The sequence below is a fragment of the Vombatus ursinus genome, unplaced genomic scaffold (genome assembly GCF_900497805.2).
Source record: "Vombatus ursinus unplaced genomic scaffold, bare-nosed wombat genome assembly UNPS02014833.1, whole genome shotgun sequence".
Classification (NCBI taxonomy): Eukaryota; Metazoa; Chordata; class Mammalia; order Diprotodontia; family Vombatidae; genus Vombatus; species Vombatus ursinus.
In genome coordinates this window covers 10,284,870-10,294,592 of record NW_020954611.1, presented here as the reverse complement: position 1 = coordinate 10,294,592, position 9,723 = coordinate 10,284,870, and the positions used below count along the sequence as shown (strand labels likewise).

At 40.5% G+C, this 9,723-nt stretch overlaps 1 protein-coding gene across 2 annotated transcripts in view; it reads right to left on the bottom strand.

The window, feature by feature from the left end:
- LGI1 (leucine rich glioma inactivated 1) overlaps positions 1 to 9,723 on the bottom strand; it is a 56,748-nt gene that overhangs the window by 27,676 nt on the left and 19,349 nt on the right. The gene's annotated exons all lie outside the window — the stretch shown is intronic.

The following is a 9,723-nucleotide window of genomic DNA, read 5'->3' as shown; positions in this document are numbered from 1 at the left end:
TATCCTTATGCTCAAAAGTTATAGTTCAAGTTACATTTGAGGCAGGCAAGACCACTCAATGAGCAAAACAACCAATAGCTTGGAGTAGAAAATTATTCCAGAAATTCCTCTGCTTGGAAATTCTGACAACCAGAGCAACATCTGACTAGTCAGTGGGGTTCCTGACCAGTTGGCCAGGGATGAACCAATAAGGTGGCATGTTAAGTGGTAAGGTGAGAAGATAAGCAGCCAAGCCATCTGTACCAGTTAAATAAGTAATCATTAAACATTTTTTTGAGAGGGAAGTCAAGTATAAAATGAAAGGTGAAGCAAAAAACCATAAGCCCATTTTCTTCTTAAACAATGCAAGCACCACGGGCATTTTGTCAAAGTGACATCCACATTCAGAATCAGCAGGAAACATTTTAAAAGCCACTTATTAAATGTAATATACACTGTCAACCACAACACAAAAGCAAGCTCTTTAAAAAATATTTCAAATATTCTGAAGTGGAAACTTAAAGACAAAAAGAGGCTATTTTTACATAGTAGAAGTATTAGTCTGGAAGAAGCCACGTGGCATATGGATGAAGAGCAGGCCTTCACGTCAGGAAGCTCTGGGTTCAAGTCCCACTTCAGACATACTGGCTGCGTGATACTAGGTGAGTCATCTAACTTTTCAGTTCCCTGGGCACCTCCTTATGACTGACCATAAACTGCTGAGCAGGGACCACTCTCTATGGAGAGAGAGAGTTTCTTCATTAGAAGTTCCTTAGCAATTAAATTACAATTCTTTTAAAAAATAATAACTCACATTTCTATGTTGCTTTAAGTTTTACTGAGCATTTTCCATACAACAACACTATGAGATAAGAATTTAGGCAGTAAGTTTCTGGAACTTATACCCCTAAAGGTGGTTCTGGTTGAAAATGTAGCTTCAAAAAGATTTTTATTTAAACTAATAGATGATACGACGGTTTCAGATAGAAGCTAGAATGTTCGGGTAGTGTCCCTAATCTCTGAGGTTGGTATCAAGGACAATAACGATCTTCCTCAAGATGTCCCTGGGTATCCTTGCCAGGAATAGAGTTGTGATTTGAGTGAACTGTGGGTCTGATTCTCTCTGTCAATTCTTACGTCAAAATGACTAGATCAGTCAGTAGAGGACTCAGGTTCAGGGTTGAAGGTTTGAGCCCTTACTTTGGGCTCCACTCTCAGAGGCACTGCTAGGTGAAAGAAAGAACAAAGGCCTTGGTCTGGGGTTCTGCTCCAACTCTGTTAGTAATGTTACAACAGGCAAGTCACTATATTTCTCTGAGCCTCAGTTTCCTTCTCTGTAACACTGAGAATTGTGCCAGATGATCTCTTAATGTTCCTCCAGCTCTAAGATTCTGTGATTCTTATGCTCTTTCCTTAAAGTGTTTTGATTAATCCCCCAGCTTCCCCTCTCCCCAATCTGGCCCCCATCTACTTTTTCTCATGGTTTTGAGCCCAAGGGCTCCATCATTATCTGACAAAGAAATAAACACAAGAGAACAACAACAGGGCAATGAAGTATTTCTAGTGGGTCATGGGGTAAGACTATGTTGATATTTCAATAAACCATAAATTCTTACCATTGGCTTCAGGGATCCATGGGACAGTGGGGGTGGAGAGCAGCCTGAATGAGGATAATGACACTAGACCCTAAAAAGAGAAAGTGATTGGATCTCTAACTGAGGACCAGGGAAAGTGTCCAGCCTCTACTAGCTCTTTGGTTTGTCTGTCACCTTAGTTTAGCCAATAGTGGAGACCTAAGGGTGGATCCACTTCGGGAATATAGGTTGAGGACAAGGGAGCAAGAGCATCTGGGAGAAGAAGCCTTTGTAGTAGGTCAGATTTAGGGGAGTCTGTTTTGGCCAGGCCTCAAGGCCTACGTGTCAATAGTTTGTCGAGGGCTCAACCAACTGAAAGATGTCATCTGCTTCCAGAGACTGGAAAGAGCTGGGAGATGGGCAAGAAAAGGTGAGCTGCTTCAGCTGGAGCCAAACCATGCAGGACTCCAGGGCAGGGGGAAGGAGACGGCAAGCTTGGGAGAGAGAGAACTTTGGGAACAGATAAGGAGCACTTGTTTCTTACTGGGACTTCGGTGGGGATGGGCAAACACACAATAGGCTTTCAGTATCCTTAGCCAGTGGACTAAGGGTGAAGTGACGCATGATGACAGAGCCAGGCAGCTAAGAAAAAAAGCACTTGCCTAAGAGCAGACTCCTGTGTGCCTGGGGCAGCAAAATTACAGAAGACTATGAAGGGCGTCCAAATTTCATCACTATGGAATTAGACTTGAGTTATCATAGAGCCCAAGAGCCATTTAAACAGTGACATTGATCAACTGGAGAATGCACAGAGAAGGGCAACTGGGATGGCGAAAGCCATGTTGTAAGAGGAAAGGCGTGGGGTTATCTTACTACCAAAGAAAAAACTTAGACATGACCTTAGCCAAACCTAAGTGGGAGAGGATTAGAGCTGATTGTTGTTCTCAAATACCTGAAAAGCTATCATGGAAAAGGGAGGAAACTTACAATGTATGATTCCAGAGGGAATAATTAGGAGCACTGGGGAGTAAAAAGAATAAAAATTTGTCTCAGCCTAAAGAAGAATTTCCAAATCGTTACAGCTATCCAAAAATGGAACTGGTTGCCTAATGAGGTGGTGAATTTCCCATCATTGGAGATGTGTAAGCAGAAGCTGAATGATTGACTCTTCATCCAGTTTGTTGTGAAGAGCATTAATATATCAGGTTAGGATAGATGGTCATCACCTACAAGAGATGTTCTGACGTTGGAGGTTCTATAAATCTAATTTGGTTCATAATCTGGTCATTACTACTACAAATATTACAGGGAAGCAGTGGCAATATAATCACTCCCCAGAAACAATGAAACAATGAACAAAAATCTGTTTTCTCTTTTAGTGTTTTCATCTCCCCCATCACAAAGCAGAGATTTTGATCATTGGGATTCTCTAACACAAATACTCTATCCCTTTCAGTGTCTGAAAAGGGGCTTTGTTTCCTTCTGTTTCTATTTTACAACTATAGAGGACCATTCCTTAGTCCCTGGAAGGGAGGAAGATAAATTGAGACGGGCCACATAACTAGCAACTCACTGCAGCCTTAAAGTAGAGCTGTCTTGCCATTTGGGGTCTGCTCTTCTCAAGAAATTCTCAGCACCACACTGATTTAGTCTCTCTTAGCTTTATAGTATCACTCTAGTATTATCATTACTTCCCTTCTTCAACCTGGATTCCCTTCCTCCTCAATGTAGTGGAAAGAGCCTGGGATTTGGGATGCGAAGGGCTGGATTCGAATCTTGGCTCTGCTACTTTTCTGTGTGACTTTAGTAAAGTGACTTCATCTCTCTGGGTCTCAGTTCACTCATCAGTAATTCATGAGGTGCACTGGACTTTTAAAATCCTATGACCTAAGGAAGATTTTAGGCAGGAGGGCTCTAGGGAGAGGTGCAAATGTCATTAGTCAATAGAGGACCAAGATTAAACTATAAACCTTCGTAAATTGTCAGCTGTTTCTACCTATCACTGTATCCTTTTCCTACTTTGTATGATTCCTTATAGTGTTTCAGAATCATTTCCCCTTTAAATATCTAAAAGTTGATATACTGTTATCAGAAAGCAGGGGAAAGAATAGGGTGAATGAAAGTGCTTTATTCTCTGGTTGGGGAGCAGGGTGGGATTTAGCGGGGCAAGACAAAATAATTACTTAAGTTTGAAACCTGTAGAGAGCATTAATGTGCCAAGACCTGGCTTGCTGATGTGCCAGGATGGGTAGGAGGGGGAAGATAGTTTACAGGGTAAAGGAAATCCCTTGCACCCTGAGGCAGCATAGAGAGTGGTCCCTGTTTTAGCTCCAAAGTTGTGGGAAATATATTTAAGGGATTTTTGGGGGGGATGAATTCCCTATATAATGGCTTCTCACCTCATATTTTAACATTTCAATGTTTCAGATGACCAAGATTTCATCAGTGAGAGCCTGCTTCCCCTGGCACAGATCACAACCCCTCTATACCTTTGCAGACAGTTCTTTGTAAGCTGGCGTCCCTCAAAGTATTCTTCATCTATGGCCAAACCTCTGGGGATGGCTCTGTCAGGTCCTCCCAAGCTAGAGAGACTGAGGACAAGCTCCATGTCTGTTCCCTAAGGACTAACCCAGTGAAGATCTCACCTCATGGTTTCAGAAAATAGCAAGACTAGTCATCAGTGACTAAGTCATGAAAGTGTGTCATTGTAACCATCTCTAGCAGCTTTCTGCAGCTGGGGACCTTTGATCTGTCTGATGTTGACACATTCTATAGTGGTCAACATGGAGGAGGAAAAGATAAAGACAGGCATGGAAATTGTTTCCAGTCCTGCTATTGTGCAAAATTGCCCAAGAGTATGCCAGCAATTTCAAATCAGCCATTCCAAGTTGCCAGAGTAAACAACTCCCATCATGTGTTCTACTTCTGCCCAATCAATTCTCAAGGAGACTGACAAATTGGACATTTGTGGGTAGAATTTGGCCTAAATATTTACATGATAAAAAACAAACATTAAATTCACATCTTGGGGGACTATATGAATGATGTCCACTGAATAAGGCAGTAACAATCACGACAGTCTTTAAACTCTACATGTGGAGCTAACAAAGTTCTAGACCTATAGCATATGATGCTGTACATTGGCCTGCCTAAGCTGGAAGTGCAGCAGCTACTCACAGGTCCAAGTCTAACATAAATCGTCACAGAATCTTTCACATGTTTTATTTTTCTGACCTTGGCCAGACTGCCCCTCCTTAGGGAACATGGCCCCTAGAGGCTCCCAAATTGGTGTTGGACTTACTTACAGATATCCAATCAACTTTAGTCCTATTGCAGCTCAGAAGTCCTGAGTTTGGGTGAAGCACCAGTCTTAGCCTTTTCAGCAGCAGAGATTACAGGCACGCACCAACCATGTCTGGTCACTACATCCCTATGCCACATAGAGGGTACTGATTTTTTAAAAAATGTGCTCTTATTTTTTAATATCGACTTTCAGGATCAGATTTTCATCTCACCTTTCTTTTGGAGGCAACTGAGGTTGTTATATATTTTAAATACAGTTCTATATACTATCCTCTGTGGATATAAATAGTATAGCATATCAGTTTATATAAATTGAATAAAGTTCTAGTCCATTTTTGGTTATTTTCTTTCAAGATATTCTAAAGCTCTTCAAAACCTGGCTCCAACCCACCTTTCCAGGCTTTTTTATGTGACTCTCCTCCATGTGCTCTATGTTTCAATTGAACTGGACTTCTTGCTGTATGTCATACATAACATTCCATCCTCCAACTCTGTGCCTTTTCTCTGCTTTGTAGAAACCATAGTTTCCTTTAAAGTTTAACACAAGCACTATCCTCTCCGTGAGACCTTTTCCTGATTCCCTTAGCCACTTATGCCTCCCCCTTGAAATTACCTGATATTTAATTTTTATATATTTGGTGTATATTCATGCATGTGCATTCCATTTCCCTTCATAGAATATAAGTTCTTTGAGGTCTGTTCATTTTTTTGTCTTTGTATCCCTAGCACCTAGAAATGTGCCTGGCACATAGTGGGCATTTAAGGTACTTTTTTTGTTGTTCAGTCATTTTCAGTTGTGTTCAACTCTCCATGACTGCATTTAGAGTTTTCTTGGCAAAGATACTGGAGTGGTTTGCCATTTCCTTCTCTAGCTCATTTTACAGATGAGGAAACTGAGGCAAACAGGGTTAAGTGACTTGCTTAGGGACACACTACTAGTAAGTGTCTGAGGTCAAATTTGAACTCAGGTCTTGTGACTTTATCCACTATACCACTTAACCACCCCTGTGCCACATAGAGGGTACTTAATAGATGTTTGTTGATTGATATAACAAAGGCCTGCTATAATACATATTATTATAATACATGGATTTAGAAATGAGTCAGATCATGACTTTCAAACATAAAGACATCAAAAAAGCTTGATCTAACATTGCTGACCTGTCAAATGTTTTGGTACTGTCCTCTGACACCTATACCCTAAGAGACTTCCACTACATATTAATACTATACAAATGAACTTCTAACTTACAGAGCAGAAAACTATTCTTATGCAAACCTGCAAAGGCAAGATCTGTGAGTCTGTATAGACCTTGAACTCCTCAGAACAGAGGCTATCTTCTGTCTTTATCTATGCATTTAGCAAAGTGTCTGGTACAAAATAAACACTTAAATGTTTGTTGACTAAGAGCATAGATAAAATTTGGTTTTTTATTCTCTGTTCTGTAGGAGCAAATGGTATCTCTGCTACCTTTGCTCTTAGGTTGAGAGAGGATGATTTACTACATAGCTTGCATAAGTCTGGAATCTTCCCTCAGGCAGTTCTATGACATCTCTCATTTTAATGCTCCTGTGCCCACTTCTTAGGGAGTGTTTACAAAAATGTCTTAGCCAGCACCCAAATGAGTTCAGTATGAGAATAGATGGGAAATAGATGGGAAGGGAAACTTCCTTCCATCCTCAGAAATTACATGTTCCCCGGCACAACAGGGAGAATTAGGCAAATTGTATTTGTTATCCATGAATTATAGGTAGCAGTCCATTGAAACAATACTCATTTAAATGTCCGTCTGTGAGATGAAGCTGAGGTTTGGGCCATTAGCCAACAGAGAACAAACATCGCTTTCTTAGTATGGACATAACACTTCTGATTTAATGAAAAATTACCATGTAAAGATGCCTTCATAAATCCCTGTCCATTTAACAGTCAATTTATCATACATGCAAGGTGTAAGTCAACTTAGCATATAGATTGACTTAGATTTTCTGTACAAAAACCCCAAGTTTTGACCTATATTTGCTTCAAGTTGTCCCACTGACTTTAGCAGATTGTAGGGAGCTGCTAAGAACCAGGATGGGCTATGCTCACGTCTGGGGGTCAGATCACATCTCTAATACTTTGATCAGTTCTGGGTACCATATTTGAAGGGAGATTTTGACAAACCACAATGTGGCCAGATGGCCAAGGGGATAGTGAGGAGTCAAAAAACCATGACACATAAAAAGCAGTTGAAGGAAGTATGGTCACTAGTCGCTAGCAGGGGGAAGTATAAGGGGAGAAGAATAAGGTGAGATATAATAGTCATCTTGAAATATTTAGAAAAAATATCAAATAGTAGAGGGGGTAAATTTCTTCTATGTTGCCTCAGAGCACAGAATCAAGACTAATGGAAGGAAGTTACAGGAAAGGAGATTTGGGGTCAACATAAATAAGAGCTTTATAATAATTAGAGCCATCTTCCAATGAAACAGTCTGCTTCAAGAGTGAATTCCTTGTCATTGAGAGTATTCAAATAAAGGCTGAATAAGAGATACCATAGAAGGAATTTTTGGATTAAATACAAGACTGAAATGGATGACTTCTAAGGCCTCTTTTCTGCTGACCTTGATTCACTGAGATAATCTCTAATCTCCCCACCAACTCTAAACCAACTCTAGAGCCTGTGACTCTAACTTCAAAATCTACATCTCCAGCCCCAATCCCTGACCCATGCTCCAGTCTCACATACCTCTGTCTGCTCAGAGACCATCTCCACTTGGATATAACAATACCCAAACATGTATCAGTAGTGGGGTGTGGGTATCCAGCAGATAACTGGTCAAATTAAAGAACCCAAGGGGGGAAAGGTGGAGAGCCTAACTCGTGCTAAGGGCCAACAAGGGAACTGATGAGTGGGCACAGTTATCAGGAATTAGTGCTGTCAGAAACAAAAGAAGATTCTACAGGAGGATGAGAGTAAGGGGAAAATATTTGGCCCAATAATGGTCAGGCGTAAGGAATCTATAATAGTATAAAAGAATAGATGAGCAGAAAGTAGGAAAGCAGAAAAACAAGTCACTAAAGCATTGCTACTCCTAGGACTTTTTATTTCCCCTGCAGGCCAGCTCCCAGAGGAGCTGATCGGGGTCCTGGAAAGAGGAGTAGTGAGCTACCTATCTGAGGTGAGGACATCAGAGGCAGAACAGCAACAGTAATTCCTGGTAAGGAATTCACAGAATGACAGAATTGAAAGTAACCTCAGAGACCACCTAATCCAACCTGCACTTGAACAAGAGTCTGGTTTATAATTATCTTGTCCAAACCCTTCCCTACTTACCCGTTAAAGGCATGGCTTTTATTTCAGTCTTTCAGGCACGTATAGTTGTCTTTGCTTCCTCTCTCTCCATCAACCTTTACACTGTCTCTCAGAGTCAACCATTTCCACTGCCGCCACCCTGGCCTAGGCCCTCATCACATCATGCTTGGCCTTCAAGTAATCAACTCCTACCTACGTTTCAAGGCTTTCCATAATCTAGATGGACCATAATGGGTCGAAGTGACACATCCGTGAATAAGTGAGGAACTTTGTGTACAGTATTGAATTTGAACATAGTCTTAAATATTTGTAATAAACTTCACATGTGTTTCCAAGTATATTAGTTTGCCTTCCGGGTAGGACAGGGTTACAGGTATATGTAGAAATAAATGACTTAAAAACAAATGGTAGTAATAAATTTTTTTGATGTTTTAAAAATATATTTCTTTTTTTTGGTTGATCTTTTCCTGAGGGAACTAGAGGACTGATAATGTATAGTTCAGTCTTGATGATGATAATGATGATGATGATGATGACAGCTACTTGCATTTTTATAGTGCTTTAAAATTTGAAGAGCATTTTACATCCTTTATTTCATTTGAGCCTCACAACTACCCTGTGGTGCTTGAAGTTCCTGTCTTCAAACCTTATCCCATTTTGATTGAGGGAAAGTCAGGGGTGTATGAATAGTTCAGAACTGAGGCAGCTAGGTGAGGGGTGAGAAAGTTAATGGAGAAGGGAAGGACTGGAAGACAGAGAGATCAGAGACCTGACTGGCACAGGGGCTAGAGTCTCAGAGAATATAGGATGGAGAAGTAATTGGAGATGGAGATGATTTTTCCATCCTATTCTGGGCTAGGTTCAAAGGAAAGAGAAACTTAGTGGGGGAACTCTGAGCTGTTTCAGAAAGCCAGGCTTTTCATTAAATGTTTGTTCTTTTAAAAACACGTAAGCTCTATAAAGAAGAGTGGTGGATTTTGATATTCCACAGCCCCTCTACCTGGCCCTCTCTAGAGTTAAGTGGAAGATTAAATTGCCACCAGCCTCCCTCTAGCCTCTCATTTTCCATTGCCATCATCCTTTAAAAGCTAATAAACGTTCATACTGTGTCAAGCACTACACTAGAATGTCAAACCCTGAGCTCTGTCGTCCAGAAAATGATGTTTTATTAAGGGAACATGGGTAAAAAGATGAGCTTTTCAGTCATTTCCCACCTTCCACATTTTCCTGATTCACTTAGATATAAGCTGTTGGAAATCATGAGCTATATTTTAAATGTTCTTTACTTGATTCATGTCTTGACTAATGAATCAATCTGAAGAATTGGCACTGCTGTACATATAATTCACCAAAATAACTCCTTTCTCCTCAATTATCTAGTTAATTTTAGGCAAGAGAAGTTTTTGTGTCATTTACCACTTCACTTTGCTAGATTGGGTCTTAAATAATTAGTCATAATCTCCCTTTCACATTCAGGAGGCTACTGAGACCTTGTCTATATAGGACCATTATATCTGTTTACCCATTTACATACACACACACACACACACACACACACACACACACACACA